The 15,510-nt window shown below is 40.8% G+C and overlaps 1 non-coding gene across 1 annotated transcript; it reads left to right on the top strand.

Annotated features, from left to right (window-relative positions):
* Window positions 1–2,515: 2,515 nt before the first annotated feature.
* Window positions 2,516–2,597, top strand: trnaf-aaa (transfer RNA phenylalanine (anticodon AAA)). The gene has a single exon. It is a non-coding gene; the product is annotated as a tRNA-Phe (tRNA).
* Window positions 2,598–15,510: the final 12,913 nt, after the last annotated feature.

Genomic DNA, 15,510 nt, shown 5'->3' with positions numbered 1-15,510 from the left:
CCTAATCTGCGTAACCTCCTTGTTCACAGCTCCCTTGACCGCCCTCAACAACCATCCACACCAGGCACTTTCCCTTGCAACAGAGCTCGCTGTATCACCTGCAAATACACAGCCACCACCACACTCATTCAAGGCCCCTCAGGACAATTCCGGATCACCCAGAATGCATCTTGTACCTCCAGCAACCTTATTTACTGTATCTCTTGCAGTAAATGCCCAGCCATCTACATTGGAGAAACAGGAAGGAGACTCGGAGACCGTTTCAGAGAACACGTCAGGGCTGTAAAGATTAAAGATCTCTCCAAGCCCATTGTTTCTCATTTCACCTCTGACGGCCATGACCACTCTAATCTCTCCATCTGTGTTCTCAAAGACGGTTTTCCGAACTCATACATCAGAAAGACCACCGAAACTAAAATTATTCTGCAGCTAGGATCATACCTTCTCCCTTCCCTTAACGACAGACTACTGTTCTTTTAAATTTTCTCCATTCATTGGAAGTTTCATTTCACACCTCTCTGCACCCATTCTGACTTCACACCTCTTGATTGGCCTCTCTTTCTGTCCCCTGCTCCCGCCTCTCACTCCTCCTCCCTCCCAACCTTTGTTCTCCCGCTACTTTACCTTTGCCTACTGCCCTGTCTCTCTCACACCTGAAGAAGGCTCCACGGCCGAAACGTTGTGTTCTCTTTCTTCTTTTTTTCAGCATGGAATAAACCTTTTACTTGTTCCTTTGCAGCCTACGCATGCTGACGCAGCTACCCACCTGAATAATTAAATCAATGTATTCAGAGAGCAAATGTGCAGTGAAAATTGGAAACAAAAGGACCAAATTCTTCACCCAATGCCGTGGGGTGAGACAGGGCTGCAGCCTGAGCCCAACACTGTTCAATATCTATATCAACGAATTAACAGGAATGTTGGAAAAGTCTGCAGCTCCTGGTCTCACACTACACGACACAGAAATCATGTTCCTGCTCTATGCAGATGACCTGGTCCTGCTGTCGCCCACAGAACAGGGGCTGCAGCAGAACCAGACACAAAAAAAAGAAACAGACCCTGAGGAAGTAAAGGCTCAGTGACCACAGCCTGGCAATAGAAACTGGGCGACAGGCAGACCTGGCTGCCCAAAGAGGACAGGCTGTGCTCCCACTGCCAGCGGGGAGAAATAGAGGCAGAGGTGCACTTCCTACTGCACTGTGACAGATACTCTGGGATTAGAGAAACATCCTTCCCTAAATTCAGAAATCTAGTCCCAGAGTTCCCACACCTGCCAGATCACAACGGGTCCCAATCCTACTGGGAGAGGGAGGAGGGAACTCAGTTGAACTGGCAGCCCAGTATGTGATCTCCTGTCACAGCCTGAGGAACAGTGAGCCTGTCTCCCAATAATGCTCAATATGTTTACAGTATATGTAAATATTTTATGACATGTCTCTGTTGTAAATGTCTGTAATATGTCTGTAGATTTTATTTTATGTTTTGTTCTGTTAATTTTATTATTTGATTTGCTTTGGCAACACTGATTGTACCCATCGGTCATGATAATAAAGCACCTTGAATTGAATTGAATTGAACAGTATTTACGTGCCACTGCTCCCAAGTGGCTCTGGGTTAAGACCGCTCTTTCACTTACTTGCAACGCAAACGGAGAAAGCAATTTTTGACAGTCTCTCGAGAGACTGCGCTAGGTGTTTAGAGATAGACTTTGTCAGTTCCCCCTGGAATGATGGCCTCTCAAATAGTTTGTGATTCCTCTAGACGTTATACAGTACAATCAAAAGCGCAACAAAAGTGTTTTCTGTGGAGCAGGTTTCAGACCCGTAGACCAGTTTTATTTGTACAGCAGGACGCATTCCCAAATGCGAATCTCCTGTTTTAGAAATGCTTTGGGCGGCGTGAAATGAAAATAAGAAATCAATTCCAGATGCACATGGAAGCAATCAAGTGTTTCATCCGAACTGTTTCAAAGACTGCTCAAGAGCTTTCCTTTCATAAACGCGCAACGATTAATGATGGGGGTGCACCCTTCAATGCGCCTTACATCTCTAGGTAGTGATTGAGACGATTCGTAGCGTGTGCTCATTTCCATATATGCCCCGTGTTGCAGTGGTAGGATGACGTAAAATACTGCTTCGACACGTAACGGCATTATACTCAACTGCAGGAGCTGAGGGCTTTCGTAAGCGCGTAAATCAAAGGCAATTCCCGCGTCTAACACTAATGTAAATGCTTTTCAAAGTGCAGTGTGGTGCAGCTTGTAAAATCCTTGTCCACATTTCTCATTTGTTGATGTTTTTTCTGTCTGCCAAAGTTGCATTTTGACATCTGGACGGGGAGACTTGATCATTCGAACGTGAAGCTGCCCTTAAACCCTCTGAGGCGTATCTGTCTGCCGGCATGTATTTTTTCAAAGATTTTTTTTTGAACGGAGAGCGACTTTGAAAAGGTTTCCGCAGCCACATCGCACTCCATGTTAGTTTGTAGGAGGAATGCAGCGGTAGCAGAGCTTGCTGTAGTCGTAGCCGAGTGGCTAAGGCGATAGACTAAAAATCTGTTGGGGACTCCCCGCGCAGTTTTGAATCCTGCCGACTACGGCGTCTGCCGTACGTCACCGTATGCCTGCGCGGCAAAGGCAAAGTGCCGCTTCCCCTTTTTCTGGTACTTTTAAAACGCTAAATCGCTTGGACCCTCTGCCATGGAAATGAATTCTTCAGATAAGAACACGTTTTGTGTTCGCACGACCGATGTTCTACTTATGCCTTTGAAAACCTAATAAAGCTGAAAGAACCGACACGATAGGTTCTTGTAAAGCACGCCTGTAAAGAACTGTTAACATCAAAGGGTTTCAGTGTATTAACTGAGGAGAAGGCCTGATCGCTAATTGTTGACTTTTTATTTGGTGTGAGAAACACTCTCACTGAGCATGAAGTGCAACAAATGTAGCCGCAGAAATTGCATAACGCTTTCATTTATGCTATTGCAGACACCAACGTTGCCTAGATAGAAAACCGAAATAGCCATGGGTTTGCTTGCTGGTCTGAAGGATCTCTCTTCGAATCTCTATCATTTGTCAATGGAAGTAAAAGGCGCTGCAATCTGATACATGTTCAGATTCAAACCCGCAGCTGTTCTTCGAGTTTATTTTTTGACTAATTACAACTGAGTGTCGCATGAGCAGTTACATAAACTTATCTGGCATATTTTAACACAAATGCCATTCTTAAATTAAAACTAACAGTACATTGTCATGGACATTCAGTTACATACAAACAAGAGACAGACAAGAGAATATTTCTACCTTTCATGTGGACTACAGATGCAGCCATTCAAAGTGCGCGGCACTGACACGTACCGGAGGTAATTGGCTACGGCCTCGCGGATCGTGACGCGCAATGACGCAATATACCGCGGTACGTGACTGGTTGACCGACAGAGGCACTCGTGGTGCGTTGGTCGGTCGTAGGAAGATTTAAATGTCTTTACTGTGCCCGTTTTAGTATTGAATATTTATATGGAATTTTACCACTGAAGGGAAATCTTAGTAGCTGAGCATAAAAAGAATAGGAGCATACTGTAACGCGTGTGAAGGCCATGAACGATATTAATTTTGGAGCATAAACATACAGTATATGGCTGGTCTCGGTACTAGTAAACCATTTCTCCCTAAACATTTTAAACATCGAAGACTTTAACTAACGTGATACCGGAGGCAACAAGCAAACTTTTAGAATTTAATTAAAAGGGAATATACAGATGCAGCCATTCAAAACAAGCGGGGTATGCTGTGGTATAACACGGTGGGCGTGTCACAGTAAACCGCATCATACCGTATGCAAATTAGATTATGTTAATAGTATCTGGAATCACCTTGTAAAACCGCCAGGTGGAGCTAATAAAGGTTAACCTCTCCTGTACAGCATTTGAGCTGTCACCAGAAAATGTCAGTTTCGAATCACTGCTGAGGGACAATCTTTATTCAATTAAGAATTTAAGTTGTATACTCTTTAGATTTTTAAATTTAAACAGTGTATTACAGCATGTTAATCATTAAACATGAAAAAGGCGGTATATTTTATAAAAGCAAGATTGTTCTTTTGGACAAAAGTACACAACCTACGACCTTTATTATACATATTTTAATTATGCAGGAATATTTTATGCATCAAAGTCTTTACCGAAGATATTACTAATAGTATTAATAATGAATGACCTTGGACAAGCTGTAAGCTCAAAATATTACCCTGGTCCACATTCTTTGTAACCATCTTTGTAAACGAAAAGAGTTTATTTTTTCATTGACAAAAAGTAACACCACAGCATTTAGTTGATCCGATCACGCATTCGTTTCCAATGATACAAAGTAATTCTTGAGAATCTCCGATTCACCATGCCTTTCACATGCTCATAAACGATATTAATTTAGGAACATAAACATATTACTGTATGTAAACTGCACTGTATATTGCTGGTCTTGGTAGTTTAAAGAAAAAATACACAGCAGTATTCCATTTCTCCCTAAACATTTTAAGCATCAAAGTCTTACATGTTGTTATTTGGGAAACGTTTTTACGTGCTCCTTCTGGCCATATTAGGATTATATACTTTGTGAAAAGTGATAGTCTTTTAACCTTTTCTGTGAATTCGCTTGTTATCTAACAAATACATACTTTTAGAATTTGATTAACAGGGAATATAATATGGAATTGCGTATCTAAACAAATTAATAATGATATAATTATATTCATGTACTGTCTGGCGGAATAAACTGAAGAGGTTAGTTAATGCGACACGGAATTATTAAGAATTATCACCTCTTTTTACACTTGAGAACAAATGAGAACATTCCACTCAGTGGGCGGTGCATTGTTATCTCAATCACCTGCTTATTCGTTTTACACCACTGGACTACAGGAGAATGTGACTGTACTGTATCTGTACAGAATGTGTGTTTCAATCAATACAGTAATTGATTACAATCGCAATCGCTAGTTTAATTAAATGCCTTTTTTGATTCACAATCTGAAAATGAAAACCGCGGTAAAGTCACCTTGAATTTAAAAAAACAATTTTGGCACGCCTGTAGCATTTTCACGAAACCTCCTAGAGTTGTGAGAACACTGGCTTTGTGTATAAAGTACATTGTGAATGTTTTCACAGCCTTCACTTTGTCGTTTTTATGCCATTTTTTTACCACGCACGAATATTCCTATGTCCGTATCTTCGCAAAGGAATCAGTGCGAATTTTAATACTAATTAAATGAAACTGGCTTCCATAAGAATCAGTATGGCTCAGAAATTAAATAAAACTTCACTCGCACCAAACAAATGTATATTTCTAAATATCACAACATGATCGAATTTAAGTCATTTTAATAACAATGAATAGTCACCTATGCGTTACAATATAAACATTTATATTGATTTAAATTGCGTTTAAATCGCCTTTATTTAAAACCCATAAATAAAGCTGATACTGTTTAGACTTTTAATTATTTAAAACTGTATTACAGCAGCACAATGCACAATGCAACGTAAATCGCTATCTTTGTCTTCTGTGTAATAATGTTCACCTCTCTGTCCAGCAAATTAACAATAGTAATAATAATGAACTTTATTGTATATGGCGCCTTTAAAGGTGGCTCCTCAAAGCGCTTTACAGGTTAAAAACAATAACAACAATACTGTTAGGCTGGGCAAACGATTTTTTTTTTAAGAAATACAAAATGAGATATAATGATGTGTTCCGGCTTAGACATTAAAGAAGAGCATAACACGTGGGCGGCGTAGCGGTTGACTCTGGCTTTCCCATCTACTGTATACCGATACACTGCAAGTACAACCCCCCTCTCTGCGGGAGTGCTGGCTGTGACGAATTAAACCGGTTTCACAGGTATTTTCAAAGTAGAAGAGGGCGAGATTTCCAGCGAAAGACACCTCCCCCCCTCAAAAACCCAGTAAGTACAGTACTTACTAGTTAAGAAAGCTAGGCTCCTCAATGAAATCGCTTTAACATGCTCATACGTTGGTGTAACAGTCCGGGCGTGGCAAGCTTCTAATGTCTCCCAACTACGGCGAAAGGAACATTTCTTTCATTGAAAGACAATGAACATATTCTAGCCCTAAATGAATTAATAGCAAACATGGTTTACATAAAAGACATTTTTCCAAGAAAGTTTAGCCTTTGTCACTAATGAAACCACTAAATAAAGACATAAATATAGAAATCTTAAGATTTTTAAAATACATGACTTTGCTAAAATTTATTTAAAAATAAAAACGATTACAAACGCCAGCGGAGAGAGATAACAGGGGAGGGATGTTGGTTTTGCATAAGGGGCGGGGAAATGAGGTCTATTTGGGAATGTGGAGTTACATGTCCTGGCTGTTTGTGAATTATTGTTGTTGAGTATGGAGTGTTGAGGTATTGATTTTGTGTAATGCTTTATGTTGAAAATTAAGGTGGATTTTGTTTATGATAAAGAGGATGAACTGGGATGGGAGGAGGGTTTGGTTTTGCATAAGGGGCGGGGTTATGATAATTGGAGGAATTTGAGAGAGTTTAATGGTTTGATATATTTGATTTTGGATTGTGGTTGTTATCTATGTTTTTGGTTGGTATTATGTTTATATGGTTGTTTTTGTTGGTTGGTCGTTATTATGGTTATTAATAATACGATCTATAGTTGAAATCTGAGCCTAAATAAAAAGAAAAAGCATTTTCAGAAAGCAATTACGCTGTGTTTATGTAGAATAATGATTAGGTTTATGAGCGATCTAAATACCTATTCGTTTAAAACGCTATATAAAATAAAGTTTATTATTAATTTGCTGGACAGAGTGGGGAACATTATTATGCATAAGACAAAGATAACGATTTACGTTAAAAGACATTTAATTAAACACGGGTTTGTGATTTAAATAAGAATGGGGGTGACGGGAACTCTTAATCTAAATAAAAATAAAATAAATAAAACAGGTTTCGATAGTTAATAACCACTTTTTATGGACGAAACACGGGTGATTTTTCTTCCTCCTGATCAGTTTAGAAATCTGTGTACGCTGTAAGGTTTTTACTTCTTAATTAAACTTTTAAAATACACGATTCGAATAGAAAGAAATCCTCTTCCTGGTACAGTATGTATAGCAAACCAGCACGTCTTTTTTCTCCAATCAGAGGGGTGTCAGATGGTGTCAGCCAATCACCATTCTGAAGCCCTACCATAATCTCTGGTATAGGGAGAACCCAGAATTCTGTCCCAAAGTTTAAGTAGATAGATGATAGATAATTTTATTGATCCCGTAAGGGAAATAAAGTAAATCATTTTCATTTTAGGAAATTATTAAACGCTCGGTTAAAAGCAAAGGAGATTGTCTGTTATAGTGGACATAAAAACAAGAGTTTGCTGCGGTGTTATTGGAAACCCAAATTTAACAAAAAATCGCTGGCATTATATCCTAGAAGACACAGACCGGCACCAGACTGGGAGAATGCCCGCAGCGTAAAAGAAAATGCCTGATGAACTAGGGATTGGACAGTTTTCAAGTGCTTGTACAATCGATGGAAATGTTCAAATAAAAGTGCAAAAGAAATAAACAAAATAATCATTTATTTCTTTATCATATTGGCTAGCTAATGTCCTCTCTTTGCTAGTTAGTGGCTGTGTTTCTGCGTTGAGTAGCAACGGGTGACTGTTCTCAGGCGGAAGATGTAAACAGCTTAATTTTCGTGTTAAATAATTTATAAATAATTTTAAATTAAAATTCATTCTATACATCAATAGCATTTTTGGGTACCGTTTCATAACACTTTCATGCTTAAAATGTTTATAGAGAAATGGAAGACTGGTGTGTATTTTTTCTTTAAACTACCAAGACCAGCCATACACAGTACAGTTTACGTACATATAGTAATGTTTATGTTCCTAAATTAATATCGTTTATGACCTTCAGATGCGTTATGCTCCTCTTCTTTTTATGCTCAGCTACTAAAATTTCCCTTTAGTGGTAAAATTCCATATCAATATTCAATACAAAGAGGATTAAAATGTGCACAGTAAAATGATTAAATCTTTTCACTACCAACCAATGCACCACGAGTGCCCCTGTCAGTTATTTTGGCCAGCCAATCACTTACCGCGGTGCCCTGCGGTGGCTTGTGGGTAGTTTACTGTACCGCGGGTTTGTACCGTGCATTTTGAATGGCTGCATCTGTAATATGGAATCGCGTATCTAAAGAAATTAATAACGATATAATTATATTCATGTACCACAACACAAGAATAGTACACGCTGTACAATGTCTGTTGATACTGTTTCTGTAGGGCTTTTTCAACACTCCTCATGCGGCTTTGCCAGTGGTGCTGTGGGTTAGGTTCCTGACTCCATCATATGTTGCGTGTTCAAATCCAGCTGCCGCCATGACTTTCTTTTTTTAACAAACGTTTCTTTGAAAAAATAAAACTTTTCCCTGGGTCAGAGATTAAATAAAACTTCACTCGCACCAAACAAATTACCACACACTGAACACTGAACATGTTAACCCAAATATGTCTCACAATACTTTTATGGTACATTACTTTGCTAAAATGTATTTAAAAATAAAAACGATTACAAACACCAGCAGAGACACACACACACACACACACACACACACACACACACAGTTCTTCATTGTCAAAAAGTAATTGTTTTTTACTTTGTCAGCACCCAGACAAACGCAAACGCAAATGCGTTATTAATGAAATGCTTTTATTCATTCTTAATCTAACTCACAAGTTGTCATCTGTTGTTGAAGCTCTGTGAGACTAGACTCACACATGGCTAGACTTGACTATTTAACCATGAGACTATGTTTATGTTTTGTGGCGTCTCCGGGGGAATAGATAAATGTAATAAGTACGAAAGTACTCACACCACAAACTCTTCTTTTATTTTCGCGAGGTTTCTTCCTTTTCTTTCGTTCGTCCGTCTTCCAAACCAGTCCGCAATCCGTTTTCTTTGTCCTTGTTCAGTCCGTGTTCCAAAAGTTCGTAAAATCCAACAAATCCGCGTCGAGTCCAAATCACAAGCCGTATACCGTTATCCTTTATTTATTCCGAAAATCCGTTGTCCTTAAATCTTTATTCACTCCAACCAAACTCCCCTATCTTCTCCAACACACATTCACCTACTGGCTTCCACGCCGGTTCACTGTTTCCGGGGCATATATATTTTGTTTCCTGATGAGACCCACCTGCGTCTCGTTGTCTTTCGGCCTGAGCCCTTTCCATCTGCGGGTCAGCTGGTTTCTCTTAGCGGCCATCTTGGTGAGCTCTAAGTCAAGTACAGTGAGCAGATCGTTCCTAAAATACCTGTCCTGGATGACCCTCCCTCTGGTCCTCTTACATACCCTCCCCCTGAGATCAGCCCCGTCCTCGGGCTGTCTGGAAAAGAAACAATGCATTCGGGAGAGGGCATCGACATTACCTTGTTTTCTTCCTGGTCTATAAACCGTTTGGAACTGAAACCTCTGGAGACTAAGGCCCCATCGCGTAATCCGATCATTTTTGTCCATGTTCCTTAACAACCAGGTTAGTGGCGCATGGTCAGTATACAAGATGAATCGTCTTCCCAATAAATAATATTTTAAATAATCCAGGGCCCATTTGATCGCAAGACACTCCTTTTCGATTGTGGAATAATGTTTCTCCGCAGGGCTTAATTTACGGCTAATATACAAAATGAGGTGCTCTGATCCTTCAATTTCCTGCGACAGTATGGCTCCAATCCCAGTGTCCGATGCATCAGTTTGTACCATGAATGTTTTGTTAAAATTAGGTACCTGTAAGACCGGCTGTGATGACAAAGTCTTTTTTAGTTCTTGAAAGGCCCTCTCTTCCCTTTCTGTCCATTTTATTTTTTTCAGGGCAACTCGTCTTTGTTAAGTCGTGCAATGGGGCAAATCCTGAAATGAATCGACGATAGTAGCTTGCTAATCCCAAAAATGTTCTTATTTGCTTTTTTTGTAGAAGGTCTAGGCCAGTTTCTAATTAACTGTACCTTCTGTTCTTGTGGCATGATCATTCCCCTCCCAATCGTATAACCGAGATAATTGGCTTCCTAGGTCCCTAGACAACATTTTTTTGGATTAGCAGTTAATCCTGCTTTCCGCAAAGCTCCGGTTACTGCTCCCAAGTGTAGTAGGTGTTGTTCCCAAGTCGTGCTATGAATTACGACGTCATCTAGGTAGGCAGCCGCAAAATCTCGATGAGGTCTGAGTATGCGGTCCATTAATCGCTGAAACGTAGCAGGAGCGCAGTGTAAACCAAACGGAAGGACCCGATACTGGTATAGCCCCTCCGGGGTGGCAAACGCGGTTTTGGCTTTAGCTTCTTCGGCTAGGGGTACTTGCCAATATCCCTTCGTAAGGTCTAGCATACTGATATATCGGGCGTTACCTAATCACTCGATTAGCTCATCTATACGAGGCATAGGGTATGCGTCAAACAACGAGATCTCATTTAATCTTTTGAAGTTATTACAGAACCTAATAGTTCCGTCTGGCTTGGGTATCAGTACTATGGGACTAGCCCACTCGCTATGGGATTCTTCTATTATCCCCATTCTTAACATTTTTTCTACTTCTTCCTTAATTAGTTTCCTTTTTGCTTCAGGTACTCGATAGGGGGCCAACCTTACCCTTTTTCCTGGTTCCGTGATAATCTTATGTTGAATGAGGTGGGTTCAACCAGGACTTTGGGAAAAAACATCCTTGTTTTGCGACAGGAACTCTTGTAATTCTTGCTTCTGCGCCGGAGCCAGGTCCCCCACGGCGACGGCACCCGTCTCTTCTTCCAAAGGATCAGGGGAGAAGTGGGTGAGCAAAACTTCTGTACCATGCCATCTCTTTAGTAAATTCACATGGTAGATTTGATGCTGTCGTCATTTGTCAGGTTGCTTAACGTTATAAGTGACTGGACCCATTTTTTCCACCACCTCATAAGGCCCCTGCCAGGATGCCAGGAATTTACATTCCGGGGTCGGGACCAATAGCAATACTTTGTCCCCTGGCTGAAATTCTCGCACTATAGCTCCCCTATCATAAATTTGCTGTTGCTGCGCCTGGGCCTTCTCCAGATTTTCCCTCACAATGGGAACAACAATGTTTATTCTTTCCCTCATTTGTTCCACATGTTCAATGACAGTCTGTAATGGTGAAGGCTGATGCTCCCAGGACTCTTTGACCAGGTCTAATAATCCCCGTGGTCTCCGAGCGTATAATAACTCAAAAGGAGAGAACCCAGTCGAGGCTTGCGGTACTTCTCGGATAACAAACATTAGATAAGGGAGCAATTGATCCCAATTTTTGCCATCCTTTTGCATGGCTTTCCTCAGCATGCTTTTCAGGGTTTTATTGAAGCGCTCCACTTATCCGTCTGTTTGTGGGTGATAAACAGAGGTTCTGATTTGATGAATACCCAAAAGCTTACTTAGGTCTTGCATGACCTTTGACATAAAAGGAGTCCCTTGATCTGTTAAGATCTCCTTAGGGATTCCCACTCTAGAGAAAACGTGCACTAGCTCTCTAGCTATGTTTTTGGCCGTAGCTGCCCTCAGAGGAATGGCTTCGGGGTATCACCAGTATATACTGATGTCCCTTTGTAGTTTTAATCAGGGGTCCCACTAAGTCCATACCAATCCGCTCAAAAGGAGTATCTATTATTGGGAGGGGAATCAGAGGGTTTTTATAATAAGGTTGTGGGGCAGTTTTCTGACAGGTTGGGCATTCCCGACAATATCTTTCGATGGCCTTGTATATTCCGGGCCAGAAAAATAGAGAAAGTAGCCTTTCACCCATTTTCTTCACGCCCAGGTGTCCTCCCAGGAGGTGGCTATGGGCCAAGCTGAGGAGTTTCGACTGGTAGGCTCGGGGAATGAGAAGTTGCTCCACTTCTTCTTGTCCTCTCTTCTGGACCTGATAGAGGAGATTGTTTTTTTACCATAAAGTAGGGGTAATTCAGGGGACTATTATTATTACATAACTCCCCCTCAATTTTTCTCACATGTCCCCATGCATGTCTTAAATTCCCATCTTCCAGCTGGGCCGTTCCGAACCTACCTCGATGTTCGGGTGGGTCCCAGTCTGGTAAATCCATATTTAAGAACTCATCTCCAAGTTCCGAGCCTTCTCCTGGCTGGTTCGCCTCTCCAGGGGAATCTGTGTTATCATCTGAATCTCCTGGACAGGGGAGTGGTTCATGCCTAGCCAACTGGACAGTATTCAAAATTTGAAGAAAGTGGGGACAGTCACGACCCAACACCACAGGGTAAGGCAATTGTTCAACCACCCCTACAGTCGAACTATACATTCCCATTTCTGTAGTAATGGAACTTTCACAGATGGATACACCTTAGTTTCCCCATGAATGCACGTAATAGGTATCCCTACCACTTGCCCGACCTTGGTTCCTTCAGGTAGGGCTGAAGAGGTCACCAGGGTCACCATACTTCCAGAGTCTAACAGGGCCTCGACAGGCTTTTCCCCTATCTTAATTTTAGCGATGTGGGGCGCCTCACAGGACGGAACGCTCGCCGTGAGGTAGTTGCATTTGGCTTCCTCTCTGGTGTCCACTTGCATAGGTTCACCCCAGTTGGGACACTTACTGGCCAAATGTCCCTCTTTATGGCACTTAAAACACCTACGGGACTCTTTCCATGGTCGGGGCCTTTAAACAGATCTTTCCTGAAAAGATGTTGTAAATTGAGGAGGATCTCGATGGTCCCGGTACTTCAGTGACCTCGTTCCATTCCCTGAACTCTCAGGTTTCCTCCTCTCCTCTTCCTTAATCAAGGCTTCTGTGGCATGCTGTTGCTCCACTAAATCAACAGCCTGGTCTAAGGTCTGGGAATCCCCATCACTCACTTTTCTTTTCAAGTGAACAGGCAGACTCCTCACAAAGTGGTCCAATACTACTCTTTCTACCACTTGCCCCGAGTTTAGTTTTTCTGGCTGAAGCCATTTCTTCGCCAGATGAACCAGGTCAAACATCTGAGATCTGGCTGGCTTGTCCATTTGATACTTTCAGTTATGGAACATGCTCTTATCGCCATGGTTACCCCTAATCTTGCCAAAATCTCCTTTTTTAGAGTTTCATAGTTCTCCGCATCCTCTTCTTTTAAATCGTAATAAGCCTTCTGGACTTCCCCAATTAAATAAGGCGCTACTCTCCCTGCCCATTGCTCTCTGGGCCATGCATTCCTGGCAGCTGTTCTCTCAAAGGTGGTTAAATATGCTTCTACATCATCGAGCTCCGACATCTTTTGAAGCCCAATTTCTTCCATCTTACGGGGTTCTCCCCCTGTTACCGAGGACCGTCTAATTTCTTCTCCTAATCTTTGCAATTCCTCTCTCACCAAATTCTGCTCTTCTATAATTCGTTGATTCGTCTCCGTTTGAATCTTATTAGCCTCCTGCTGTGCCTGTATGGCTTCTTGTTGTGTCTTTAAAGCGTGGAACTGAGTTAGGGTGGCTTAGGACAATTGTTGTATTAATTGTTCCATTGTTGTTAGCGAGAGTTCTTACCCAAACCGAGAGAAGAAGAGGAAAAAAAAATGTCAACTTTTTATTTCCACAAGTCTTAGTCACGATCAGCGGTTGCCCGCATCCTCCACCAATTGTGGCGTCTCCAGGGGAATAGATAAATGTAATAAGTACGAAAGTACTCACACCACAAACTCTTCTTTTATTTTCATGAGGTTTCTTCCTTTTCTTTCGTTCGTCCGTCTTCCAAACCAGTCCGCAATACGTTTTCTCTGTCCTTGTTCAGTCCGTGTTCCAAAAGTTCGTAAAATCCAACAAATCCGCGTCGAGTCCAAATCACAAGCCGTATACCGTTATCCTTTATTTATTCCGAAAATCCGTTGTCCTTAAATCTTTATTCACTCCAACCAAACTCCCCTATCTTCTCCAACACGCATTCACCTACTGGCTTCCGTGCCGGTTCACTGTTTCCGGGGCATATATATTTTGTTTCCTGATGAGACCCACCTGCGTCTCGTTGTCTTTCAGCCTGAGCCCTTTCCATCTGCGGGTCAGCTGGTTTCTCTTAGCGGCCATCTTGGTCAGGTCTTAGTCAAGTACAGTGAGCAGATCGTTCCTAAAATACCTGTCCTGGATGACCCTCCCTCTGGTCCTCTTACAGTTTATTAATCTTCCTTGTTATGCACTGAGAATGATAAGCACCCCAAACACGAGGGCAACGTAGCGGTCGGCTCTGACTTTCCCATCTATACCGATTCACTGCAAGTACAACCCCCCCTCCTTCTCTTGAGTGATGGGCAACAGTTGGATATCTGGGAGAATTGTTCGTTCCACTGGCGTCTGTGAATTCCGCAGATTTTTATCGTCATTAATTTTGTTACATTATACATTTTAGAAACGTTTCATCTATACAAACAACACAAAACTATTTTCGATTGTATTTCTGAATGTTATGTTACACTTACAGTAGTTCACTGTTTTAAATACATCTAATTAAGAAAGTTAGGTGTTAGCATAAACTATTAGTAATCAATAATATTGAATTTAGCACTGTAATAAGTTGTTGCACTTTCCCCCGCATCTTGTAAAAATATATTTTCATTGTTCAAATATACATTAAATCTGACTATCATATAATAAGTTAAATACAAAACCAAAGAAAAAACAGGGTAAAATATAATTCAAAATATTTTGCTAACAATGTTAGCTGTTTATAAATAATCAATTGTATTAACTAAGGAGTAGGATGGCACAGTTATTAGTATACTTTTTGTTTTGTTTCTTTTTCATAAATACAACAGTAGTACCTGATGTCTCAGTGGCTTTCAAAATTAAATTATGCATGCAAACCTGTGAACTGGCCTGTGATACTGGCCATGTAATACCCTGCATTGTGGAATAATAGTTTATTTTAAAGGATAGAGAAAGCACAGAAAACAGGCAGTTAGATTGATCAGATTAGTATGAAAAGCCATTTAGCAAAGAGAGAATGAGAAGAGTGACAAACTAGTATACTTTAGATCTTTTTTTCTGAACCAGGGAAAATCTGATCATGTTTCTCTATAACAATAATAAAAAACTTTATTTTACATATCACCTTTAAAAGTGGCATCTCAAAGCAATACAGTAGATGTAAAAACAGTTAAAAGAACCACAGATTACAAAGTAAACACCCAACACTGATTGTACCCATCTGCCATGCTAATAAAGCACCTTGAATTGAATTGAATTGAGAGAGAGAGGGGAGGGCGAGCGAGAGAGCACAGCCAGGACAGGCAAATAAGATACACTCCACAGACATTCACAACAGCGACATATCATTAAACTTTTGCACATATTGTTTAATTATTACTTGTTTTTCAGGAAGTTAAAAAAACACTTGAATTACTTATCCAGGCTCTCGAAATAAAATTATTTTTCAAGCAATGCAACTAACGTCGGGCAACGTGTTTTTTTTAACCCAACATTGACAGCCACATCTTAAATCT

The sequence above is a fragment of the Atractosteus spatula genome, unplaced genomic scaffold (genome assembly GCF_055471065.1).
Source record: "Atractosteus spatula isolate fAtrSpa1 unplaced genomic scaffold, fAtrSpa1.hap1 Scaffold_8, whole genome shotgun sequence".
In the NCBI taxonomy this organism is placed as follows: domain Eukaryota; kingdom Metazoa; phylum Chordata; class Actinopteri; order Semionotiformes; family Lepisosteidae; genus Atractosteus; species Atractosteus spatula.
This window is presented reverse-complemented; position numbering and strand designations above follow the sequence as displayed.